Source organism: Triturus cristatus, chromosome 4_2 (assembly GCF_964204655.1).
Source record: "Triturus cristatus chromosome 4_2, aTriCri1.1, whole genome shotgun sequence".
Taxonomy (NCBI): Eukaryota; Metazoa; Chordata; class Amphibia; order Caudata; family Salamandridae; genus Triturus; species Triturus cristatus.
In genome coordinates, this window is record NC_140586.1 from 179678752 (window position 1) to 179703694 (window position 24943).

Here is a 24943-nt window from a genome sequence, read left to right on the forward strand (position 1 = left end):
TACACACAGACCGCCCATGAGCTGCCATGTACAGTATGCACACACCGCCCAAAGCCTGCCATTTGCACTTAGGACCTAGGAAGAACATTCTGTGTTTGTCCTGGGTACAGTACATGCGGACTTCCCGGTTGGCCATTTCACCCTTGGTACAGGGTCTGGGTATCTATGGGCCCCAGTTGTAGACAAGGTCTGACAGAGTCAGGGAAATAATCCCCTATTGTATAGTGGGGCTTGTTGTATAAGTACTTAGGGGCATATTATCAAGGACAGCGTTAAAATTATCGCCGCTTTAGCGGCTGGAAACTGCCGCTAAAGCGACGATAATGGGCTTTATAATATGCCGCAGAGAATTCCAATAGAAGCCCATGTTGACACCAGAACATGGGCTTCTATGGGAATTCTCAAGGGCATATTATCAAGCCCATTATCGCCGCTTTAGAGGCAGTTTTCTGCTGCTAAAGCGGCGATAATTTGAACGCCGTTTCTTGATAATATGCCCCCAAATGGTTTTTTTCAGATTTTGATTTTAGAAACTGCCACTTCTGCCACCACAGTGGAATGCCCAAGCCAAAACGGAATCTCTTCCTGTAGTCATTCTGAAGTCAACCACTGATTTCAGCTGAGCTATTCCTATAATGATCTATTGAAGTCATCTGACACCATCCTGAAATATACCTATAGGATGAAATATTTAAATGAGATGACTCCGGAGGCATCGCAGTAACTACTCAGAATTATGTTTTGATTACTTCCTTGGAAAACATGTGATCATCTTTAACTACTTGCTGCATTGCCATATACTTAAACTCCCTGTAGCTTTAAATGATTGTGACATTTTTTATGATAGTGTTTTTGTTTAAATAGAGGCAACATAAGGTTCGGTTGCCATGGTGCAAGCTGTCACTTTGTTTGGAGTCTTCTCTGGCTACTGACCGGTTCAGGTGCAGCTGCTCAGGGTTTATGACACTTCGTGGGTTCTTTACGCTAGTGGAACCCCAAAGGTAGGAAGAGGTAAAAGGAGATAATACCTTATTTCCTATTTATGGTAGTGTGGGTGTGAAGTTCGGCTTTATCAGAGGGTAGTGTTAAGCATTTATTGTACACACTCAGGCAAGAAATGATGTTACACACTCAGAGACTGAACTCAGACACATTTGTTTTTCAAAAATAATATTTAGTTATTTAATTTCTAGAACCAAGCCAGGCCTGGTGCAGGTAAGTGAAATAAAACGTTGCATGTATATTGTAGTTGAAATGCAAATGAAATGCAGTTGGATGCAATTGGTTTGTTTACAGGTTTCGATGGGAGTTGCTCGTTTTGGATTTTGGCTGCAGGCTCGGTTCAGGAAGTCTTCCGGGAGGAACCAACAGCTGGGCATGTACGTTGGAGGGCTTGGGGATGTAGGTGCACCTCAGGTTCTCTTTTCCAGGGCACAGGGTTGCTGGATGCAGGGGTGATTTTGAGGTCAAATTTACCTTATCGGGCCACTTGCGGTTGGGCAGGTCTCCATGCAGAGGCTGCAGGCGAAGTCTGGAAGTCCCGGAGGGGTCAACCCACTGTGGACTCAGACACTGGAGCACAGAGGGGCCTCACTAAGACTGGTGGGCCACTCGGACCGTAGGCGTTGGGTGCAGTGGTGCTTCCAGATGTTGGGTTTCTTTGTCCTCAGCAGGCTCGAAGTTTTTCTTGGCTGTTTCTTTTGAACAGAGCTGCTGTTCACAGAAGATCCGGTCTTTGTTGAAGGCAGTCAGTCCTCCCAGGGGTTCTGGAGGACTTTGGCTGCAGGACCAGGTGACTTTTAGTCATGATCTCTGGAAACAGTGGATGGGCCATTAAGGATGGGACCAAGTCAATCCTTCTCTTCAGTCTCCTCTGCTGGGCTTCTACTTCATCCTTCTTCTTTGTAGATGGCAGGAATCTCCCTTCTTGGTTCAGGGCTGCCCCTAAATACTGCATTTAGAGGACGTTTTAGGGATTCTCTAAGATGCCATCTGAGTGTAAGGTATAATAAATACCACACTGGCATCAGTATGGGATTATTATGCAGAGAGATTTGATACCAAACTTCCCTGAATTCAGTTAAGCCTTTATGGTGCTGTGGAGTTCCTAATGACAAACTCCCAGACCATATACTCGTTATGGCTTTACTGTACTTACAATGTTTAATAATGGACTTAGACACTGTATGGGTATAGTGCTCATGAAACTGTACTCTCACCAGTGGTATAGTGCACTCAGCCAGAGAGGTGTCTTACCTATACCATAGGCAGTGGGTTGGAGGCATGGCACACAGGTATGAGTGCCATGTCAACTCTTCACTTTTCTCTGCACCAAAACACCAGCCTGAAATGGCAGTGTGTGAGTGTTAAGGTACAGGATGTCTATGAGTGGCACAATATGTGCTGCAGCCCTTATAGGTTTTCATTGGTCACAGTGTCCTTGATATCCCTTGATGCCTTTTACAAGGGACTTGCATGTGGCACGAGAGGTGCCAATTGGGGGTAAAAAGGTACACTTTTGGGAAAGAGCAAAGGCCTTTAGAACCTGATTGGCAGGGACCCAGGGCACAGCAAGTGCATCAGAGATCTGGCAAAAAGTAGAGGGTTACTGCAACAGAAACCCAGCATCCTAAACAATACACTATATGATGTGTCGATCTCAGGAGGCAAAGCACTGGTCCTGAACTTATGCGCCGATATTACTCCTGCAACCGTGTTGATGTGCTGGTTCTGCTTACACACATATAGGAGATGCATCAAAATCCATGTTACACATATGTGGGCCAATTCCAGTGAACCAGGCACAGGATCAGGGTCAGAGAGTTTGAAATCCCTGGGTCTCAAGGAACAGGGGAAAGCAACAAGCTTTTGGAGATCACTTGGAAAAAGACAGAGATCAGATCTCCCTCACCAGAGTCAGAGAGCAGCAGGCAGCAGGGCACAAAACATAAAAGTAGGCCTACCAGACCCACAGTCCACTTTAGTCCTTTGAGCAGCATAGCAGTTCTTCTGGCAGAGCTTCAGTCATAAGTCAAGTAGTGTTCAATTTGATGGGGTCAGAGACCCATTACTTATACCCAAAAGTGTCTTTGATGTAAGTGCAGAGAAATGTCCACTTTCTAAAAGTGACATTTCTAAAATTGTGAGGTTAAATCCCACTTTACCAGTAGGGAGGATTTCTCATTACAATTCCAAAGATAGAAAACATGAAGTAGCTACTCCTTTCTGATCAGGAATTACCACTTCAAAATGTGTAAGGGAATTCCGAATGCTAACCTATGAGAGTAGTGGCTTCCCAGTAGTGAAAAACAAATGTTGCTGTTCGTCACTGCCAGGACATCCAAAGCAGAATAGTACATGTCCTACCTTTTATTTACAAAGGGCTACCTATTCCCTATCTTGATGGTGACTTATATGTAGTAAAAGGGGAGTTTAAGGCCTGGCAAGTAGTTCTAAATGCTAAGTCGGTGTGGCAGTAAACTGCACATTCGGGCACTGCAATGGCAGGCCTGAGACAGGTTTGAAAGGCTATTGGTGTCGGAAACACAATCAGGGCTGCAGGCCCACTAGTAGCATTTAACTTACAGGACCTGGGTATATGGTACACCACTTAACAAGGGACTCACATGTAAATAGACCAATCAGGTATACACCAATTATACACATGTTTTAGGGGAGAAGCACATGCACTTTAGCACTGGTCTGTAGTGGTAAAGTGCTCAAAGTCCTAAAGCCACCAATAAGATACAGCAAAACGTGAAGATCAAAGGCAAAAAGTTTGGTGGAAGACTACGCCAAGGATGATATGTCTAACACTGTAGTTTTGTGACATTTCGCAGAGTTTTGCAAAAGTACAGTAGTACATAGTGATAACAAGGCATTATGTGATTGGCTAATGACTGCCTTTACAAAAGTTAATGTTAGAAATGGATGTCTCTAGTTCTCAAGGGTTTGCACCTTTGTCCAAGTAGGGACCCTTCCTACTAGTCAGGATAAGGGAGTTATACTCCTAAAATAACCCCTGCTCACCACCTTGGTAGCTTGGCACGAGCAGTCAGACTTATCTTAGAGGCAATATGTAAAGCATATGCACATATCCCACGGTAACACAGTGAAAGCACTACAAAAGGACACCACACAAGTTTAGAAAAATATCCATTATTTTTATATACTTAAGACAATACCAAAAACAATACAAATCCACAATACAGTACTTAGAAATCTTCAGTTATCAAAATAAACTTGAAAAACAGTTCCTTGAAGTCGACAGCTCAATCTGGGGCTATCACGGCGTCGTAAACAACAAATCCAAACAGTTCTGGCTGACCATGGCATTGCGGGCCAGCTACGCTGTCAGGAAGACCCGCAAAACAGTACCTTAAGAAATGCAGGGTGTCGGCGACCTCTAATTGAGCTCTGAAAGCACGGTGTCTAAAGGCATCGGTTCTGGAGGTCGGTGTTGGAGTTGTCAGGCCTTTGGAGTCACAGGCATTGCAGAGTGAACTCCTCGTGGTTGAAGTCAGGAGTACCGGCGTCGGCAGGCATCGGATGCTGCAGTGCGAAGTGCAGCGGTGTGGCGTGGGGTGCCCTCAGGTCGCGGTGTAGGCAGCGGCTCAGTAACGTTCGTCCAGCAGCGTCAGTAAGACCAGGGCTGAGAGTGTCTGTGCTTACTCCAAACCAGTTTGGTCCTCTCTGGCCCAGCTTCCCAGCAGGAGGCAGGCAGGGCCTATTCAGGTGCAAGGGAAATCTCCTCCCACCACTCTAAATGCAGACAGGGCCTATTCAGGTGCTAGTGACAACTCCTCCCACTACTCTGACTGCAGCCCAGGTCTATTCAGCCCATCCCTGATCCATCTAGACTCTCTGGAGACACTGCTCCTCCCCATCCCCTGTCACTCCAAAGCCAGACAGTCAATACACATCCTAGCAAAGTCACACAGGATGGCTAACCAAGAAAATACCTACTTTCTAAAAGTGGTAATTTCAAACACAGAATATAAAAATCACCTTCAGATTCTGAGTTCAGGAATGCTAAACTTTTTTTTCCTATCTTGTCCCAATGGGAAGATATATTTATAAGATATTATGAATAGGGCTCCCGGTTTTCCGTATTTACGGATTTATACATATAAATACAGACGGAAATCGATATTTCCTTTGTCTGTATTTATATTTATAAACGGTAAAATACGAGTAAATGTTGCCGCGCTAGTCTCCCGCTTCCCGATTCCTGCAAGCAAAAACCCGATGCCTCTGGGTTTCAGCTGACAGGGCAGTATTGTGTAAGGTGCTAATTCTTCCAGAAATAGTCGGAGTGGCGATGCAGGGGCTCTAGAAGGGGTGAACAACCAACAAAGCCCCATTAACAAGCGAATGGTCTTTTAAAGACCTGTGAAGTGCTCGGGGGCGGCTGTGTGTAAGCTGTTTCAGCCCGGGCTGCCACAAACGTGGGGGGGGGGGGGGAGGTACGCACTGCCAGCAACCTGCCAGGCCAGTGCACAACTCTTGCGGGGGCAATTACTTCACTGCCCCAGGCCCTCAAAGTAAGCGCAGCTGTATTCTTTCTATGATGAACGTTACGTAACAATGCACATCCTAAATTACAGTCCTCATAGCACACCCTTGGCTATGTTTTTTAACTCACTTCTCAGTTTGCAATATCGTTAGAACTAACCTTGCAAACAGATGTCCTATGAATGATATTTTAACTCTTTTCCATTTATTTTGTATGTTAGGCACAACCATCTCGAGGGAACTCTTTAAAGGTGATATACCAGTTTTGGTGTTTTTAAGTATTGTGATGGTTTCTATCCTCACATACCTATGAGCAGCACCCTTGGCTCCGTTGCTCAGTTCATTGCAGGTGTATGCTTAACGTTACAAACCAATGCGGTGTTTGTAGTACAGTTCTGTTCCCTTTTAATGCTTGTAGTATGGGGGGTCCATCATCTTCATATAAACAACACAACACTGAAGATGGTCTCGTGGATGCTCAGCAAGTCAGACTGAAACATCGACGCTCAGCCCATCTTTCCGCTAGCGCTATATAAAACTCCCAGTTAAGCCCACGCCTGACACCCTTCCCCCCCCACTCCCACCCAGCCTCGTTAACAAGTGAATGGTCTTTTAAAGACCTGTGAAGTACTCGGGTGCGGCTGGCAGCTCAAAGACTGTCTGTGTGTGTGTGCCTGTCAGCATCGGCACTTCCCCCCTCTCTGCCCAGGATCTTCTGTGCCCGCCCAAGTTCATCATCAAATGATTAAATATTAGGTGGACATGAAACCTGCATTTATACATCGTCCTTTCTGTCGGTGTATCTCCCTGTTCCTCTCTACGTTCCCGAGTGTGCACTGTCTGATTGTTTTTGCATAGGGTGAGACTGAGTTCAATCCTGTTTGTACTTTGTCTGTGTGTGTCAGCCTCTGCATGTTGGGTTGTGGGTATAGGTACCTGGCTCTCCCTCATACAAGTGTAGGGTGCCAGAGCACTTTGCATCAAACACACACATTACATAGAGACTATCAATCATACATGTGTAAATCAGTGTATAGGAAATGTTACATAAGCCAAAGGACTAAAAATGTAGGTACATGTCATGCATACTGGTAGGCAGTATAGTTTAAGAGTGCTTGGTCTGGAGAAGCACAAACTCAGAGTCGAAAAAGAAACAGCATAGTTGGGAGGTTTTTTTCAATAACAATAATCGAATTCTAGCCAAATTAACCCTTTATACAACATTAATCAATGTTCTAATGTATACTTTGCAGTGGGCATGCAGTCCTATGAAAGTTAATAGCTCACTGTTGAATATTAGGACTTTAAGTTATAAATTGCAAGTAACAAAAGGATGTCTTTTTTGAAAGCAGTAACCTGCTGATCTGTTTACATTATATGCACTCTGTAATCTACTTGGTACACGTTCTTTGCAGCAGGCATGTTAACCCTCTGCACTAACTTAACATAAGTTAAAACCTCAACTATACAAAACACTGATCTCTCTCCAGGAAGATAATTAATCACACGAGTTTTCTTGACATTTTTGTGAGGCCTGGTAATTACCAGAAGAAAGAAACGCTGCAGCAGGTGCTTGAAAAACATACTAAACTTGCAAACACGGTGCCCCCAGGAAGGCAGCACCCGGTGCGGTGGCACCAGTCGCACCTCCCTAGAGCTGGCCCTGTGTGCATTGTCAATTTAAATAAATGTGGAAAAATACTAGCTGTAGCGTTGGCTTTTGTTTGTGGCAAAAATAAATGTGGATAAATACAGAAAAAATGCCCAAAAAATAAATATGGATAAATACAGACGGAAATGGCAAAAAAATAAATACCATAAAACCGGGAGCCCTAATTATGAATTAACTACCATGCTTTCCTATGGGAAAGATAGCCTTTCCATAGTAAAAAACGAAATGCACTGTAATTCACTACAAGGACATGTCACACACACCAGTACATGTCCTACCTTTAATATACACTGCCCCCTGCCCACAGGAGTACCTTAGGCCTACCTTAAGGGTGACTGATATGTAAGAAAAGGGAAGGTTAGGGCCTGGAAAGTGGGTACACTTGCCAAGTCGACATGGCAGTTACAAACTGCTCGCAGACTCTGCAGTGGCAGGTCTGAGTTACCTTTTCAGGGCTACTCATGTGGGTTGCACAATCAGTGCTGCATGCCCACTAGTAGCATTTGATTTACAGACCCTGGCACACTCAGTGCACTTTACTAGGGGCTGACCAGTAAATCAAATATACCAATCATGGACACACTAATCCATAACACCATTTACACAGAGAGCATATGAACTTTAGCACTGAATAGCAGTGGTAAAGTGCCCGGAGTCCTAAAACCAACAACAGCAGGTCAGGAAAAAATAGGAGGCAGAAATAAAACATTTGGGGATAACCCTACAAAAAGCACAATTTCTAACAGTTAAATTCAGCCATTTTGTTTTAGGGCCACTTTGCCTGTGTTTCGGGTTAGGACCTTAGGTATAGGTAAGTATTGGGTTTGATAATGTCCCCTTACCTATTACCACATCATTAAAGTGGTGAGAGGTACGGAAAATTATTTATAAGCACCTATATATTTAAAAATATAGGAAGTACTGAAATACTTTGACAAAATAAAAAAGATTTGTTAAAAAATACACTACACTACACTCAATTTTACAAATATTGTCTACGACACTGTATTTTAAATTAATTATAATTATTAAATAAATATATGAAGTACTGCAATACAAAATAAAATACAAAATATGTTGAAAAAATACACTGTACAATACTCTATTTTACAAATATAGTATAATGCACTGTACTTTAATTTTTAACATATTTAATTCTTTACAAAAAATTCTACCGAGTTTGGCAATGATACCTATAAGTTATAACTCTACTTAAAAATAGTTTAAAAAAATTGTGCAGTTCTCCATAAAGTGGTATAAAAATATATGAAAAAATATAAATACATTTCTCTACCTTGCTGACATCCCCAATTAAGAGGTTAAAGTACAAGGGATACACATACAGCATTGAAAGTACACACTAGACCTATCCAACCTATTATTCTAATGGATGTTACTGAATGGCAACTACAAAATGAAATTATTGAGAGCATGGTCATCCACCCCGAATATAATAGAAACGTACTGCAAGATCTCAGGAAGGCTAGTACCAGCTCAAAAGAGCTTACTGACACAAGTTTAAACTATGTACTCCCCAGTGTTCCTAATTGCATTATAGGCCAGCTCCCTTGGATACCCAATTTAGAATGACTCAAGAATTAGAAAAGCACTGTAGAAACACCTGAAGCTCTGAAAACCTATCTTTAATGCCCAAAAATTATACTTTCCTTTTAATTATTTGTGCCACTGACAATAACCTACTAAAACTTCCTAAGAACAACGCATGGATGATGGCCGGCTCATTCAAATCATGCCCGCCATCATTCACTCAAATCTACACAATCAATGGAGAATGGCAAAACACAAACGTCCCATTAGTCTATGCACTTTTACCAGCTAAAACAAAGTGCAACATAATAATAACTAATAAACACAATTAAAACCAACACCTATAATAAGAATCCTCAAAAATATTTCTGTACCTTGAGCAAGCAGTGATTATGCCATTTTGAAACTATATCCACATACAGTATTTCAAGGGTGTAACTACCACTTTAATCAAAGTATCTGCAGACACCTACAAAAAATCTGAATTAAGTGTCCAATATTCCATAAATGGCAAATTTGACCATGAAATGAAAACAAACTAATTGTCCTAGCATACATCCCAGTAACTGAAGTAGCAAAATATTATAATCTAATAATAAAATCAATTTAATAACAAAGACATAATCAAAAACTATTTACCGCAATGACCCAGTTTGAAGATATTTGGGCTGGCAGACTTCACTGTTCTGGTCACAGACTCCAATCCAGATATTATGTAATATGGTGGAACATATATGACAATATCATGGCATAACAGGCAAACACCAATAATGCATTGGAAGGTAGACATAATTCCTTCAAATATTTATAGGATGAACCCAGCCTACTCTATCACAATTGTTTGAATTTTTTAAAAAAGGAACTAAGCTTCCAGGAGCTAAGAAGAAACAGTTACTAACCAAATCAAAACCTATATTCCCAAACCAAACCAAAGAATTGCACGACATATTCAGAGCAATGTCAATCTCTTTGTCAACAATCAAGGCCTATCGTACCTACACTCCATAGCACGAACTTTTCTGTAAACTAACCAATCCAAAAAACACCACCTAAAAACTAATCTTTATTTAAGATTATTCTTAATATTTCTATTCAATTTTATGTTAAAAATTAAACATGAGTCAATAAGATGAAATGGTAAAAATAAATTAATAAAAGTGTATAATTGATAAAGAAAACAAGTACCAACTCTTCGAACCAGAACGCAAAATATAAAATACAATATAAAATATACAAAGCATAAAACTTCATTTACAATAAATAACATAATACAAAACATAGCAATAACATATCACACCCTGTAAAAAATGTTTTAAAATGTTGTTTACAATGTTGTGGCTGAAGGGAACACCATAACAATCCATAAGGCAAATAATAACTAATAAAAATGTCCCCAGAAAAGAAAAAATATTAAATACATAAATAAAAAATAAAAAGAAGTGATAACAATCAATGGAGACCATCCAAAATCTGAAAGGTCCCGACTGCGTTCCCATGGACCTATAATATTAATATTAATCTGTCACCCCTTTATTTACCAATGCCATATATGTCACTAATAGTTGCTCATTATCAATCTCAGGGTCTCAGCCTATCATTGTCCCTATCTTCATGTAGGGTGATAAGGGCTATATCCATTGCTAATACTTTATCATGCTCATTGAGTCAATCTTTAGATGGCTGGTAAAGTACTCCTTGTTATGATTTTATACTGGACAAATGATAAAAACATTCTATCAGGCCCTCTCAAGGGTTTTAGGGCAAACAGTGTTTAAATCTCTATTAATTGATAAACAAGCACACCACGTCTTGGAAGGGAAGCCTTGACTCGACCTTTGACCAAGTCAACAGCTTTGAACCTTGGTCCATTCTTTAAAAAAGCATTCAATTCATGCCTGACTTTATGCAGATGATTACAAACAAAAGCTCTATCCTGAGCAAATGTCCAATTCAAAATTAAATCCGCCAGTGTGTTGTCGTAGAGACTTCTTTTCTTTATTTTCAGTGTTGCATTCCAAGATAAGGAACATTACAACCAGTCCTTCTTCATTTTATTTTCAGTGTTGCATTCCAAGGTGTACAAGCCAGCCCAAAGCACAAATGTAGCCAACACATGTTTTGTCTTGTGGTTAATATCAATCAATCAATCAATCAATCAATCAATCAATATCTTTATTTAGATCACTAAGACCACAAAAGACAAATAACAATGAAACACACAAGCCCACCATTAAAAGGGATAAAATAGACAATATTCATGATAAAATATAAAGATATTTTTTTAAGGGTGATTACTGATCAAAAGTTTAAAAACATATAGATTTCAGGAAATATACTAAAAACATTAAAATTCATGTTAATAAAATCACGATTGGAAGCCCTGAAAATAAGCGATCGCAATAAGCATAAATAATCAGGATTGGAGTTTAACAAATAAACGCCAGTTTAACGATACAGTATAAGGAAATGATTCAAACTCCACTTATAGTTGGGGTTATACCAAACAAGAGTTAAAACATTGGACTGTCGGCCTAAAACTAGCCTACTTGTTTCTACATCTTTTTACTTCTTTTACAGATCATTAAATTGGATGGGCTTGGCAATTTTGGTCATTTTTTCACGAATTTGACACATCCAGCTTAAAAACTTAGCAAAAGCTATTACACACAGTGCATTTGTGTCGGTCTGCAATATTCTCATTGTGGTGGCACTACTCCTAACACCCATGTTTCTACACAGTGATTTCAACCATTTTCTCCACGGTGCCTGATAGGCCGGCCAAACAAATAAAATATGCGGGTAGGTCTCCTCATACTCCATACACAACTTTCACTTGCTATCATTTAGATTGTGCCATTTGCATGTAAATGAGTTTAAAGGTAGCGAACTCACCCGGAATTGAAATTAAAGAAGTATGTCCCTTTGTTTGGTGATGACAACCCAAAAGTGCTCGTATTGAGGACAAGTATTAAACTCTAAATATTTGCCAGTCAGTGATGTAGACTCTGAGGTTAGTATACTATTTGTTGACACCATGGACCAATATAGCCCTTTCATATCTTTTTTTGAAGGAAATTGTTGGCCCTCTGGGTCATCCCATAAATGTCGCACTCCCATACTAACCAGTGTTCTTTAAACGTTTTGTAACCACTTAATTTTACATGAGGTATCAGATTCCCATACGTCTTTTAAGGGAATTGCAATAGCTCGGGGGTAGTCCATAATCTACGCCAATACGCTATTGGACAAAACCCAGCAACCTCACCCAGTCTACTGCAACCTAAGTTGTAGAAAACTGTATTCAGTGGAGTGCATTGTGGGAGACCAATAATGTTTCTCACAAATTTGTTTTGAGCTAAAACTAGTGGTGTTAGGTAATCAAAACCCCAGAGTTCAGCACCATAAGTTACAGAGGCAATAACTTTGGTATTGTAGATCTTAAGTAATGGATACATAGGCTGGGTAAATAAAGTTTTATGTTCAGCAAAACGCCAGCTAAGTGGCGGTGTTTTAGGGCCATAGATTCTATCTGAGGTTTCCAAGTAAGTTTGTTCCCAAGTGTAATCCCCAGATAATTAAAAACATCTGTTTGGTCCAAAAGTTCATAATTGAGAGATGCCCTTCCCTTAATGGCCTAATGTTTATGGAGGATCGTAAACTTGGTTTTGTCTGCATTAATCACCAGACCGTGATCTGTGCAAAAAGCATCAAACCTAGTTAGAGCCCTCTGCAAACCGCTCTGCGTTTTTGAGATGATGTTGCATCTGTCGGGAATGTGGAAAAATTGTCAACAACCCCATTAATGAACAGTGAAAATGTGTCGGTGCCAAAACGCACCCATGACGAACCCCTTTAGATACTGGGAATTGGTTAGTAATATTACCCTGAGTACTCCAACAGACTTGGGCATAATTCCCTGCATGTAGGAGCTCCACAACAGTTAATAATTCAGCTGGCATACCCAAATCTTGAGAACCCTCCAAAGTTTGTTAGGGGATACCAGGTCAAAGGCAGATTTTAAATCTACGAAGGCGGCGTAAATGGTGCCTCCCGTCAGCACAACAACAAGTCAATAAATTAAGACAAACCAAAAGACCTGTTCTATTGTACTCACATTGGTGCGGAATCCTGCCTGCAATGGGGTCAGTATGTCCTTATCAACAATCCAATCTTGTATTCTGTTTAGTACCATTCTAGCTATTACTTTTTGCATGGCATCTATAAGACTGATTGGCCTACATTTACCTGACGAACGATCACCTTTTTTATAAATTGTTAAAATCTCAGCACCCTTCCAAGTATCAGGGGTGGGTGGTCCACTTGCTATTGCATTCGCTAGCGAGAGTATATACTCTTGCCAGATAACACTATATTTTTGCAACAAATCAGCCGGAACGCCATCGAGGCCAGGGGCTCTTCCGCTAGTGACTGAACCCAACGCTATTTCAACTTCCCCTATATCAAAACTTAATACGGTGTGGTAAGGCGGAATTCGATATGGTTCCTCATTGTCAGCCTTTACCTCCAAAGCAAATTGTTTTAGCAAAATGGGAAACCCACACCTCCGGAGCTATGTGATTGTGGGGCACTGGGGCTTGTCCCCCTCTCCCCCATGTTACCTGCTGCCAAAAGAGCTGTAAATGTCTCCCTTGGCTGGCCTGGTAAAGGTCTAACCATCCCTGCTCATCCCAATCCTTTTTAGCTTCATGTAATACAGATTTATATTTCTGGAGAGCAAGGTTAACAGTAGCGCAATCTTTCTGGTTTATGGCAGCTGCCAGTGTTTTATAGGCAGCCCTACAATCCTTATTATACCATTTGGCTTCTTTACCCTTCTGCTTAGTCGTACTGCTGACTGGTTTAAGAAAGAAGGTTCTAATTTTGCAAAACAGATCCTCATGCGACTTTGTGATTCTTTTATTTAGCTTGGCTGGCGTAGTAATAGCTCGTAGCTCTCCCAAAGTATTGGAGACAGCGACCCTTATTCCTGTAAGTGTTTGTTTGTTTTGCACTATCTTATCCCATTTTACCCTCCTCATGCTGTTACAGAGCTGGACCTCATTAGTAGAACGTAACACGGACAGAGTTGGTAGCTGGGTTGAGCCCATGATATTCATCTTTAATAGGAGAGGATTATGATTATGATCACTTTCAACTCTCTCCAAAACCTCCATGTCACTAAATGAGGACCAATGTTCCAAATTAATTAGTATATAGTCTATTCGACTTGAGCTCACACCATTGTTGTAAGTATTGGCACCCTGTTTATCAGAAGGTGAGTGACCATTAACTGCCCTGAGCCCCCTCTCCATACACAGTACCTTAAGTAGCAATGCTGCCTCAGACCATCACTTAATGGGGGGCACTTCTAGAGTGGGAACACTCCATAGCACGTCTTCTTCTTCGTCAATTTAAAGTCTTCATTGTCAAGGGGCTCAAAAGTAGTATTAAAATCTTATGCAATTACTAGGAAGGAGACACCAGTCTTCCACCTGTAAGACCCCCTGCATAAATATTAACGACTATTATAGAGGTGTTAGGATTAACCTGTAGACAAATAGCCATAATATCTGGGCTGTCAATTGGGACTACAGGCTCACTAAAACTTAAATTCTGCCTAACCCAAATTGCTAGCCCACCTCATGGTCTGCCCCTCTGCCCTTGGATTGCCGGTTTGTAAAAGTTAAGATAGCCTAGTCGGTGCAATGGTTTAATAGACCACGCCTCCTGAAATACACAAATGTCATGGTGATCTATTAATTCTAACCAATCCCGGGACTGTAGTCCCGCGATAATCCAGGAAATATAAGGTACCTGTGCGGGTTTGGATGGTTTTAACGGATCTAAGCCACTGATCTGGTCACATGGTATGTCGTTCTTTCTTTATCCAGGTATGGGATTTAATGCACAAATGACCCTTTATTTCTCATTGAGGTTTGGTGCTCTCTGGGCATTATTCAGTCACATTGATCTGATCCACTAAGAGGGGCAAATCTGTTCTCTAAGGTTACTCTCACGTTGGGGGGCGTGGCTAGCCGAGCTGCGGAATGGCCGCTGCTTAAGCGAGCTCCGCCGGCCGGACTCAGATCCTGCATCAAATCCTGCACATTCGGGTGACTGGTGACCGCCGAGGTCTGCTGTACGTCGTGCGCATGGTGTACGGCGCCTGCCTGTGGCAGTTGGAGAGCCGGGAGGCTTTAATGACGGAGATACGGCGCTCGGTGTGCTGAGGCGGTGTGAGGAGCGACGGCGGCCGGAGCCCGAGGTCGGCATCGCATAACTCGAGGCCGAGGCGCCAACGTGGACGAGGGCCCGGCGCTGCTGATTGCCTGGACCACTGGCACGGAGTGCAACAGCGGGGGCGCCCTGGTGGACACTGCGAATCCTGAGGTGCTGCGAGCGGTCAGTGCTGAGGAGGCGGCTGGGTACTCGCGCTGTGAGACGTACCGAGTGGAGGCTGGCTGCCTAGCTGCTTATCTGGCGCCATCAGGTGAGGGGCAGACCTCCGTGTGGACCTGTGCCTTGGTAGTTGGATGTTGGGAGCGGCGGTGCCTACTGCGGGTGGCCAACTGGCGGACGAGGGAGATAGCTGTGGTCACGCGCAGACTGTAAATGACTGGAGGGAGAGAGGCTGTGCGCAGCTGTACCCCGGACCTATGAAGACGGGCTTTTTGGGCCTGGCTGAGGTGGTGGCGATTCGGGCTTGGGAGAGTGCCTTGTGACCTGTTGGGATCTGCCTGGAGACGAGGCTGCTTGTGCTGCGCGGGGCTGGTGGAGCTGAGGAGAGGAGCGACCGACATTGTAGACGTGGGAGGTGTTGCTTGTACCACGAGTTGAGACCAGGCGCTGCTCCCGCCCGCTGCGACATCGGCCACAGACGGTCCCTGCCTGGAGAATCTGAGGAGCTGCGCTGTGTGCTCGATCTGGGCGGCTCGCTCTGTGCCCGTGCGGAGCCGGTGGGATACCCGACGAGGTGGACATGGGGAAGCACGACACTAAGCAGTCGAAGCTGACCTTCGACAGCAAGCGAGCGACTCGGCAGGCCGACACGGGACCGGAGATGCGGGCCGAGGGTGGATCTGACCTGGGGGTGGACGATCATGGAGAAGACCTGAGGACCCTGATGCTGGAGATGAGGTCCAGCCTCCGGAACATAGATACAAAACTGGACACCCTTACCTCTCAGCTCGAGACGGTGAAGACGCAGGTGACTGCGCATCAGGGGCGCCTGGATACGCTGGACGGTCGAGCTGCGGACTTCCATGAATTTCAAGTCGAGACGAAGGAACAACTCCTGCACATGGACAGACTGTTGAGTGTTATTAGGGCCAAGAACGATGATGTGGAGGCCCGATCGCGCCGCAGCAACCTCCGCGTTACCGGGATTCCGGAGACGACCGCCATTTCCAAAATGGAAACTTACATCACCGATCTGCTGCACGAGCTGTTTGACCCGCATCTCTCCGCGGTCTTTGTGGTGGAGAGGGCACATAGGTCGCTTGGCCAGAAGCCGCCAGTTGGGGCACCTCCGAGGCCCATCATAGCTAAACTCCTCAACTATCAGGACAGGGATGTGATCCTGCGGCTGGCTAGAGAGAAAGGCAAGATCACGCATCAAGGGAATGCAATATCCTTTTATCCGGACTTTACTCCGGCAGTGCAGGCGGCGCGAAGGGAGTTCGTGCCAGCTAAGAAACTTCTCCTTCAGGCACAGATCCCATATTCGCTGCTGTACCCGGCGAGGATCAAGGTATCGTTTGAAGGTACCACACATTTTTTTGCGACTGCCAAGGACGAGATGAAATTCGCTAAACATGTAGGCGGCAAGAAGCTCCAACGACTGTCGAGGGTGGCGGAGAATACAGATGGTGCCCTGAGTGATAATGACTGAGGGTATTGTATAACTGGCTGACAATTTCGCTGCCTGTGCAGCTGAGCACCTGTTTGTTGGGGGGGGTGGCGTCGGCTTCCTCTTCTGTAAAGTTCTGCCGAGACACCTTGCAGCTTTATTTTGTATACTTCGACCTAGTGTGGGCCGTGTAGCCTGCAGACCTTCTGGCCGCCCTGTTTGAGTCAGGGTACGACGCTGGCTTTGGCACGTCCCCTTGGGAAGACTCCCGACTATGTTGGAAGCTTTTGATTCCGGGGTGGGTACTACACGACCTAATTGGGGGGTTGGTGTGGGTGGGGGGTGGTTGGTAAGGTTAGTTTTTTGTTGGTTTGTTGTCCACTGCACGTCTTTACTGCTGGCTGTCTGTATGGGTTCTGAAGTGGTTGCACTGCTAACTGTCAACATGTCCTACTGTAATTTGCTGATTAGGTGTGTGGAATGCCAGGAGTAGCTAAAACTTTAAACTGCCTCACATGGAATGTTCGGGGGCTCAACGACCATCGGAAGGTTCGGTTGGTGCATGCATACCTGGTGCGTCATGGGGTGGATGTCTGCATGTTGCAGGAAACGCGCCTGAACACTGCCCCCGCCCGTAGCCTGCGTCACGCTAGATGGGGGCACGTATATTCAGCCATATATTCCAATTACGCCCGTGGGGTGGCGATCCTAATACGTCGCGGGTTGGACTGGCGGGAGGGTTCGGTTCAGAGTGATCCGGAGGGTAGGTATGTGGTGGTACGGGGCATTGTATGCGGTGTGGCAGTGGTGTATGTGGCAGTGTATGGACCGAATGTCGACTCACCTGGATTCTACCATAAACTGTGGGGGCAAGTGAAGGCCACTGCCGTACTGGACGACAAAGTAGATAGAAAGGGGGCGGCTCGCACTTTGAATCCGCTGGCAGGTGCCGCGCTGGGGGACATCTTGACTGATGGGGCGTTGGTGGATGTCTGGCGGGGGAGACATGTGGACCTGCGGGAGGGCACTTGCATATCGGCACATAGTGGAGCGTGGTCCCGACTAGACTTCTGGTTGGTGTCGCGGGATGTCGCGCTGTGGACGGCTCGGGTGGAGCACATGCCCCGCACGCTATCTGACCATGCCCCCTGCATGTTGCAACTGCTAATCCCTGGCGATCCCTTTCCGGCGTTTTCGTGGCGGCTCCCGCCTCACGCTTTGCTTGACGAGGCGTTCAAGGAAGAGATACGGACTGATATTACTGATTACTTCGAGCGTAATGTAGGCTCAGTGGCTGAGGTGTCGACCTTGTGGGAGGCCTTTAAGGCCGTTATTAGGGGCCAATGTATTGCCCGGCAGGCAGGTGTGCTGAAGGCGATACGAGGCACCCTGGTGGCGCTGGAGGCGGATATCAAACGGCTTGAATGCGCCTTTTTCGAAGATGGTGGGTCGGAGGTGGCGGGGCAGCTAAAAACTAAACTATTGGAATATGATGAAGAGGCGAGGAGGGAGGTCAAATTCTTAGGGAAGTATGCGGAGGCTAGGCGTTATGGCGAGGGAGGGCGTCCCGGGAAGGCCTTGGCAAATATGCTAGGACCGCCTCGGTCTGCGACTTATATTCATGAACTGCGCTCGTCGGACGGCGGGCAACTCCATGATAAAAGGGATATTATGGGAGCGTTCTCGGAGTTTCACACTCGACTATATACAAACACCCAGAATGTGTGCCCTGAAGGGCTCGCATCCTTCCTTGACTCCATCGCACTGGTGTGGTTCAATAATAAGCACAGGGAATATATGGACCTCCCTATCGATGCCGGAGACGTGGCGCAAGTTATAAGAAGCTTGCCGCCTGATAGGGCGCCGGGACCAGATGGCCTGACAACGGCTTTCTACAAGGCGTACGCGGAAGAGTTGGCGCCTCGGCTGTTGGCAGTGTACGAGGAGGCATTGGAAAAGGGGGTGCAGCCGGCTACCATGCGGGAGGCGCTGATTATCACATTGCTGAAGCCGGACAAGCCGGCGGACGATCTCAATTCCTATCGGCCCTTATCACTGATTAACGTTGACATGAAAATCCTAGCCAAACTGCTCGCGAACCGGGTGCAACCCATGTTGCCGATTATCGCCCTTCCTGACCAGTCCGGCTTTATACCGGGAAGGGTGACCTCCCATAACCTGCGAACTGTCTTTGCCGCGTTGCATTACCTACACCCGGAGGTCAAGGCTGCAGTGGTGTTTTTAGACGCTACTAAGGCCTTTGACACTCTCGAATGGCCTTATCTATTCCTTATATTAGAGCGAATGGGGTTCAGCGCGCTACTGCTTAAGAAAATCCGTCTGCTGTATACCATGCCAAGGGCCAGGGTACGAGTCAATGGACTGGTGTCGGCGTCGTTCCCTATCCTCCGTGGTACTCGGCAGGGCTGTCCTCTGTCTCCGCTGCTGTTTGCCATAGCTATGGAACCGCTGACGGCCCGGATCAGACAACACCACACAGCGGGGGGGATAGGCTTCAGCTCTAGAAATCTTCTCATCTCACTTTACGCAGACGATGTGACCCTCTATATTATTAATCCCGCTGACAATTTGGATCCTGTCTTGCGGGAATTCATTCGCTTTGAGGGCCTCGCGGGCATTTCCATCAATTAGTCCAAATCGGTCATCTTTTCCCTAACGGACGGTACTAGTGAGGTGCACTCTGACTACCCCCTGCGATGGGAGGCGGAGGAGGTCAAATATTTGGGGATCTGGATTAGCCGGGACCTTCAGGAAATTTGGAACCTTAATTTTGGCAGGGCAATGACATGGCTGGGTGAGAAAGTGAAAGCCTGGGCTTCCCTGCCCCTGTCGCTCGCTGGGCGGATTGCATTGACTAAAATGGTAGTATTACCCAAATTTCTTTACTTATTCGTCAACATCCCTATCCCGCTTACTTCGCACTTTTTTGCTACTTTGCGGTCCCATCTGGTGGCGCTGGTATGGTCGGGCGGACAGGCCAGGGTGGCGTGGGATACGCTAGTGCTGCCGCTGAGGCAGGGGGGCCTGGGCGCTCCTGACATGAAGCTGTATGCCCTCTGTGCGCAGGCTCAGTTTGTACATTTTTGGACCCACCCTACCCCATATCAACCCCACGTTGCGGTGGAACGGGACGCGGTTGCGCCCCTCCCGCTGAGCGTAGCGGTTTGTGCCAAGGCACGGCGCCCAAGAACAGACGTGGACACAGCTGGGCTGCTGCAGTGGGTGTGGGAGGAGTTGCGCAGAAGGGCCGAAGTTCCATTGTTGTATGCACCCTCGCTTCCTTTGTTGCATAATCTGATACTGCCCTGTGTGGCTGATGGCATAGCCGGCCACCTCGCTGATAAGCTGCATCTCCGCACTTTTGCGGACTTGTTTCCTGAGGGCCAGTTCATGCCTCCTCCGGTACCGGAGGAGGGGGGTACGGTTCCTTTTTCCGAATTGTTTCTGTACCACAAACTAAAGGCGGCATGCCGGGTGCTGTCTGGAGAATTCCCTGGCGCGCCTCCAGTCTTTACGGCCTTGGAGGCTGTGGTGGGCTCCCCGTCTCCCCGGAAATTGGTAACTCGTATCTATCGCCACATGCAGCACACGGACCTGGTGGGGACGCCCAAGTCTATGCAGTGTTGGAATGGTGAGCTCCAGCCTGAGATAACCGAAGAACAGTGGGTGTTTTGTTGTGGGCAGCTCACAGAGCTTTCGCCAAACTACAAGTTGCGTCTCATACATTTTAAATACCTGCATCGCGTGTACAGAACCCCCATCAGCCTAAAAAGGATGGGGTTGAGAGAGACGGACGACTGCTGGCGCTGTGGATCCGCCTTGGCTTCCTTTTTGCACATAGCATGGTTGTGCCCGAAGCTAGTGGGGTACTGGGCTCATATTTTTTTTTTAGTCAACCAGATTGTGGGCCGCTCTGACGCCCCCTCCCCCCTGCTCGGGCTCTTGGGTTATGTTCGAGAAACTCCGCCACAGTCGCGCAAGTTGCACGCGTTGCTTCTGCTGTTTGCCAAAAGGCGGGTGGCGGTCCACTGGGGGAGAAGTGTGATACCCACGGTGAAGGGCTGGCTGGCTGACGTCACGTATGGGCATACGCAGCTAACCACGTTTGGGGAGTTGTTGCCGGCTGTGTCCAGGCCCCGTGACATCTGGGAACCGTTTGTGAGCTGGGCTTGGGAACATCAGGCGGGGGAAGTGGAGGGAAATGCTGTGAGTGAATGTTTGCGGTGTGCTGGGGAGAGGTGAGGGCACTTTGAGGCCCGGGTGTCTCCCATCATGCTAACAGAACATGTCGGGCTGGAGCATCCCTATGTGCGCCCTACGCCCTTTTTCTTTCCCCGTTATCCTGTAGGGTGCGGCAGGGAGGTGGGACCCCCGGGCTCTTGAATCCAGCTCCGTGGCCTGCGATAGCTACAGATGTTGACATGTTGACCATTGAAATTTGTCATTTTTTGTATCACACCCGACAGCTTCCTGTAATGCAATGTCATGCTGATGTGGACTGATATGTTTATTGGTTGTTTTGGCTGTTTTGCAAAATGTTCAATACAAAAAAAAAAAAAGGTTACTCTCACGTTACCTATGTTGCATTATGCACCGTACTTTGGGAACCCCTCCCCTGTAAAAGCACTAGTTCCACTACCATCGTGTAATGTGACCTGTAAAAAAATGAGTGTCATTACATGAATTCCAACATTGATGGTAAACAAGAAATCTTGGTGTCTAACAGTTGTTACAGTTTAAAACCACACAATCTTCCTCCAGTGCTTTTTGGGCTGGTCCTAACCACTCTACCCTTCTGGCCATTATGACTTGGTTTGCCAATGAAACCCCTCTGATCCCCCTTTTGGTTATTTGGTGAGTCAACCAATGCAGGGATTTGTTCAAGAGTTTTACAGTAGTTTTAGACTTATCCTCCCTCAAGGGTGGGACATGTCCCAGGATCAGCACAAGTGGGGATGAGGCCTTAGGGAGGTGTAAAGACTGGCATACAATATGGGGTCGCCGTAGGTCCACACCTCGCTGCATAGGACCAGACTCCCTCTCAACAGCCCCCTGTATTGGCAATCCTACGTTAGCGGCCTGCCCTGTTGCAGTGAGAGAGGAGTGTGACGGGGTTTGGATTTGGATTTCCAACCATGGTTTAGGTATTTCCCATTACAGCGGAGTTATCCATGCATGGATTAAAAACTCTCTGGTGTGGATCCTTTGCGGAGGCCCTCTCACTGCGGATTCTCGGGGGACCCGGGAGGCTGCAACTACTTCAGAGTCTAGGCATTTACAAGAGCATACCCCTGGGTTGGGCGATGAGCTACTTAACCCTTCAATATACAACAGTTTCTCCTCAATTAGCGATAGTTTGTTTAGTAGAGGATTCAGGAGAACAGTAACCAATGTCTCACATCTTTTCCACTGATTGACATCGCTACCAAGGTCAAATGGAGTGTAGGTGCTGCTGTTAGCCATGGGTTGCAGAATAGGTCCTTGTTTAATATCTGAAACCTTGATTTCGGAAATGTTTAGCTTGGTGGTTTGCTGCTTAGATTTAGGCTTTTGGTTTTGGAGAGTACCACCCCTTCTCTGTTTGGCAGGAGGTTCGTTGTTGTTAACTGGTGGCGGCCTTGCAAGACTACCCCTCAATGATATCTTTGAGCTGATAGAGACCTCACTAGTGCCAGGATCACATAGTGCTGGTGCCATGAGGGGAGCAGAAATTGCAAGGGATTCAGTGACCGTAGCCGCGAGTAAAGGGGGCTTTTCTGACATTGACATTGACACTGATGTTACATTGCATCCCTTAAGGGCAGGATCAAATCCAGTGGGTTCGTCAGTGATAACTGAGTCAGAAGCTGATAGCACTGGTACTCGATCTACTAGCACCCCGGCCCTGATCGATCCTGTGGGTACGACATGCAAGTGCTCAGAGTTGGATGAAGAAGGCACGGGGAACTTAACCATACTTATGCATCATATCGACGAGCGCTTCTGGATAGCAAGGGTGTCCAGGGAGAATCGCCTTTCGATTAACTGTATTTGATGGGTCAGATCCGACTCTACCCTAGATAAAAAGGCATCCAATGTCCCCGCTATTCCACCCCCTGGGTGTTTGCAGGTATCTTTACGCTTACCCATATTTTTATTGGGGCTCTTGGGTGACTCAATTTGTAACAGGAGTAAAAAGCCAGTACCTTGAGTGAAGGAATCCTAAAACCTCAGTCCAGGTTTCAGAGAATAGAACCAGGCCAGCCTCATTCGGTCTCTGAGGGGGGCAGATGGGCCCACCCTTGGCCCGGGCACACCCGCGTGAGTCCTGCGCTGCTGGAGCCTAGGCCCCCTTTTAAGTGCTTCCTGGCATGAGAGTGAAATGTTGGCGCCTCCCCAGCACATGAGCCTATGGGGATCGGAGTCCCCTGGTGAAAATTGCATGCTGGTAATGCAGGCAGCAGAAAAGCAAACAAACATGAGCTCCTGGGATCTTATTGTAACATCAATGGTTTGGAAATCTTGTTGCAGATACTCTGCACCTGATTGGTCCGGGTATGTGAACACTGCTCTGAAAGTTACTGAAGACTTGTGCAACTTGAATCTTGAATTATAGCCAACGTGGGTGTGAACTCTAATAAGTAGGAGAATGGAAGGATTCAGCTGTAAGCTTGGTTGGCCCAAGGGATTCTTTCCAGACCTTAGTCCTCATTCAGCTTCTCCTTCAGCACTGAGGGTACAGCCTGAGGCTGCACAGGGAGAGTGGAGGAGCTCAGAGGCGCAGTGACAAAAGGAGCTACAGGTCCACCAGACACCGACCACAACATCTGAACCCAGACTCAGACTTCCTCGGGGCTACAACAAGACAAATAAAACCCATAACTATCTGGACTTCTACACCTCCCCAGGGTTAATATGGTGTAAGTCATCCAAACGTTATGGAAATAAATGGAAAGAAGGCACTCCTGATCATGAGTGATATAGTGAGAATTTGGGTAGAAAGGGTGGAAATATTAGAGGAAATTGAGACATAAAGAGTTTTACATCTACAATTAGGGTCTAAGTCATATCCAGAGTATATTCCTTGTGCATTTTTATAACTGTGCCTAAATACAGTCTGCAGAAGGTGCCATGGAAGTGGGTAAGTGAAAAAATAGTGCAAATCCAACTCACCACTAGACCCTAGTACAAACATAAATCAACTCACCACTTTAATCAAAGTCAAGGCAATTTCCATATCGCAAATAGAACCATAGGTTCTCTCCAACACCTAGGCATTGAGATGTGTCATTATCCAAGATCTGGCGATAAAGTCAACCATAAACAAAATATAAAGAAATTATATGTATTAATATTGTATACCTGTCGCTCTGATATAATCTTCACTGACTGACTAAATATTGATGTGTGTTCTGTAAGAAGTAGGTGTTAAATTACCAACACATTATGTTTTACAGAAAGTGAAAAATACGGAAGAAAATCAATCTAAACGAGGTCAATCATTTCAATATCACATGCTAGTCAGTATAGAAAGTGTATTACGGTTCTATTTGTGACATGCACAAGGGATATACTCTGGATTCGATTTAGACCCTTGTTTATAGATGTAACACATCTCAATGCCTAGGTGTTGGAGAGAACTTAGCGTAGTGGAGCAAAAACAAACAACACAGACGCATTCTGGTAGAGAAGTACAAATGATTAATTTATCCAGTATGGACCTTACTAAGGATATGATTTCTTTCTTGCAAAAAGGCATGAACCTCTGCCCAACAATGACTTATGATATTACTGATGTCAGAATTGAGGTTTATAAGTTTATTAGAATGAGTAACAAGCTGTATTCAATTTAAAAATAGATCATAAAAGCACTTGATGCAAATTTTCTTCATAAGAACATACTTGAAAACTTTTAGAAAGATAGAACGACAAAATTCATCACTATAAAAAGGTAGGAAGGTCGCAGTCTCTCCATTAAAACTGAACTACAGTCCAAGCAGTATAATAGCAAAATGTTCTTTATAAGAGCATACTTAAAAACTTTTAAAGAGATAAAAAGACAAAATGCATCACTATAACAATTAAAACAGTACTAAAACCCAAGCAGTCTAATGGCACCCACAAATTCTGCCTTTGTAAGCCTTTGATTAGATGAAACAGACAATAGAGGGCTTTACCCAGACTGAATTAAATTAGAGGTTTGGGAGACCTTGAATCGGAGATAAGCCAAGTGGATGAAAATCATGAAGGTATTGTTTAAAGCCATGTTCTCTGGATTCAGGGCAGCTATGATGCCCTGCCTGCAAGTCTGAAATCCTAATTTGTTCCACTCTGGCCTCAACTTTGTTCTACACGGGACA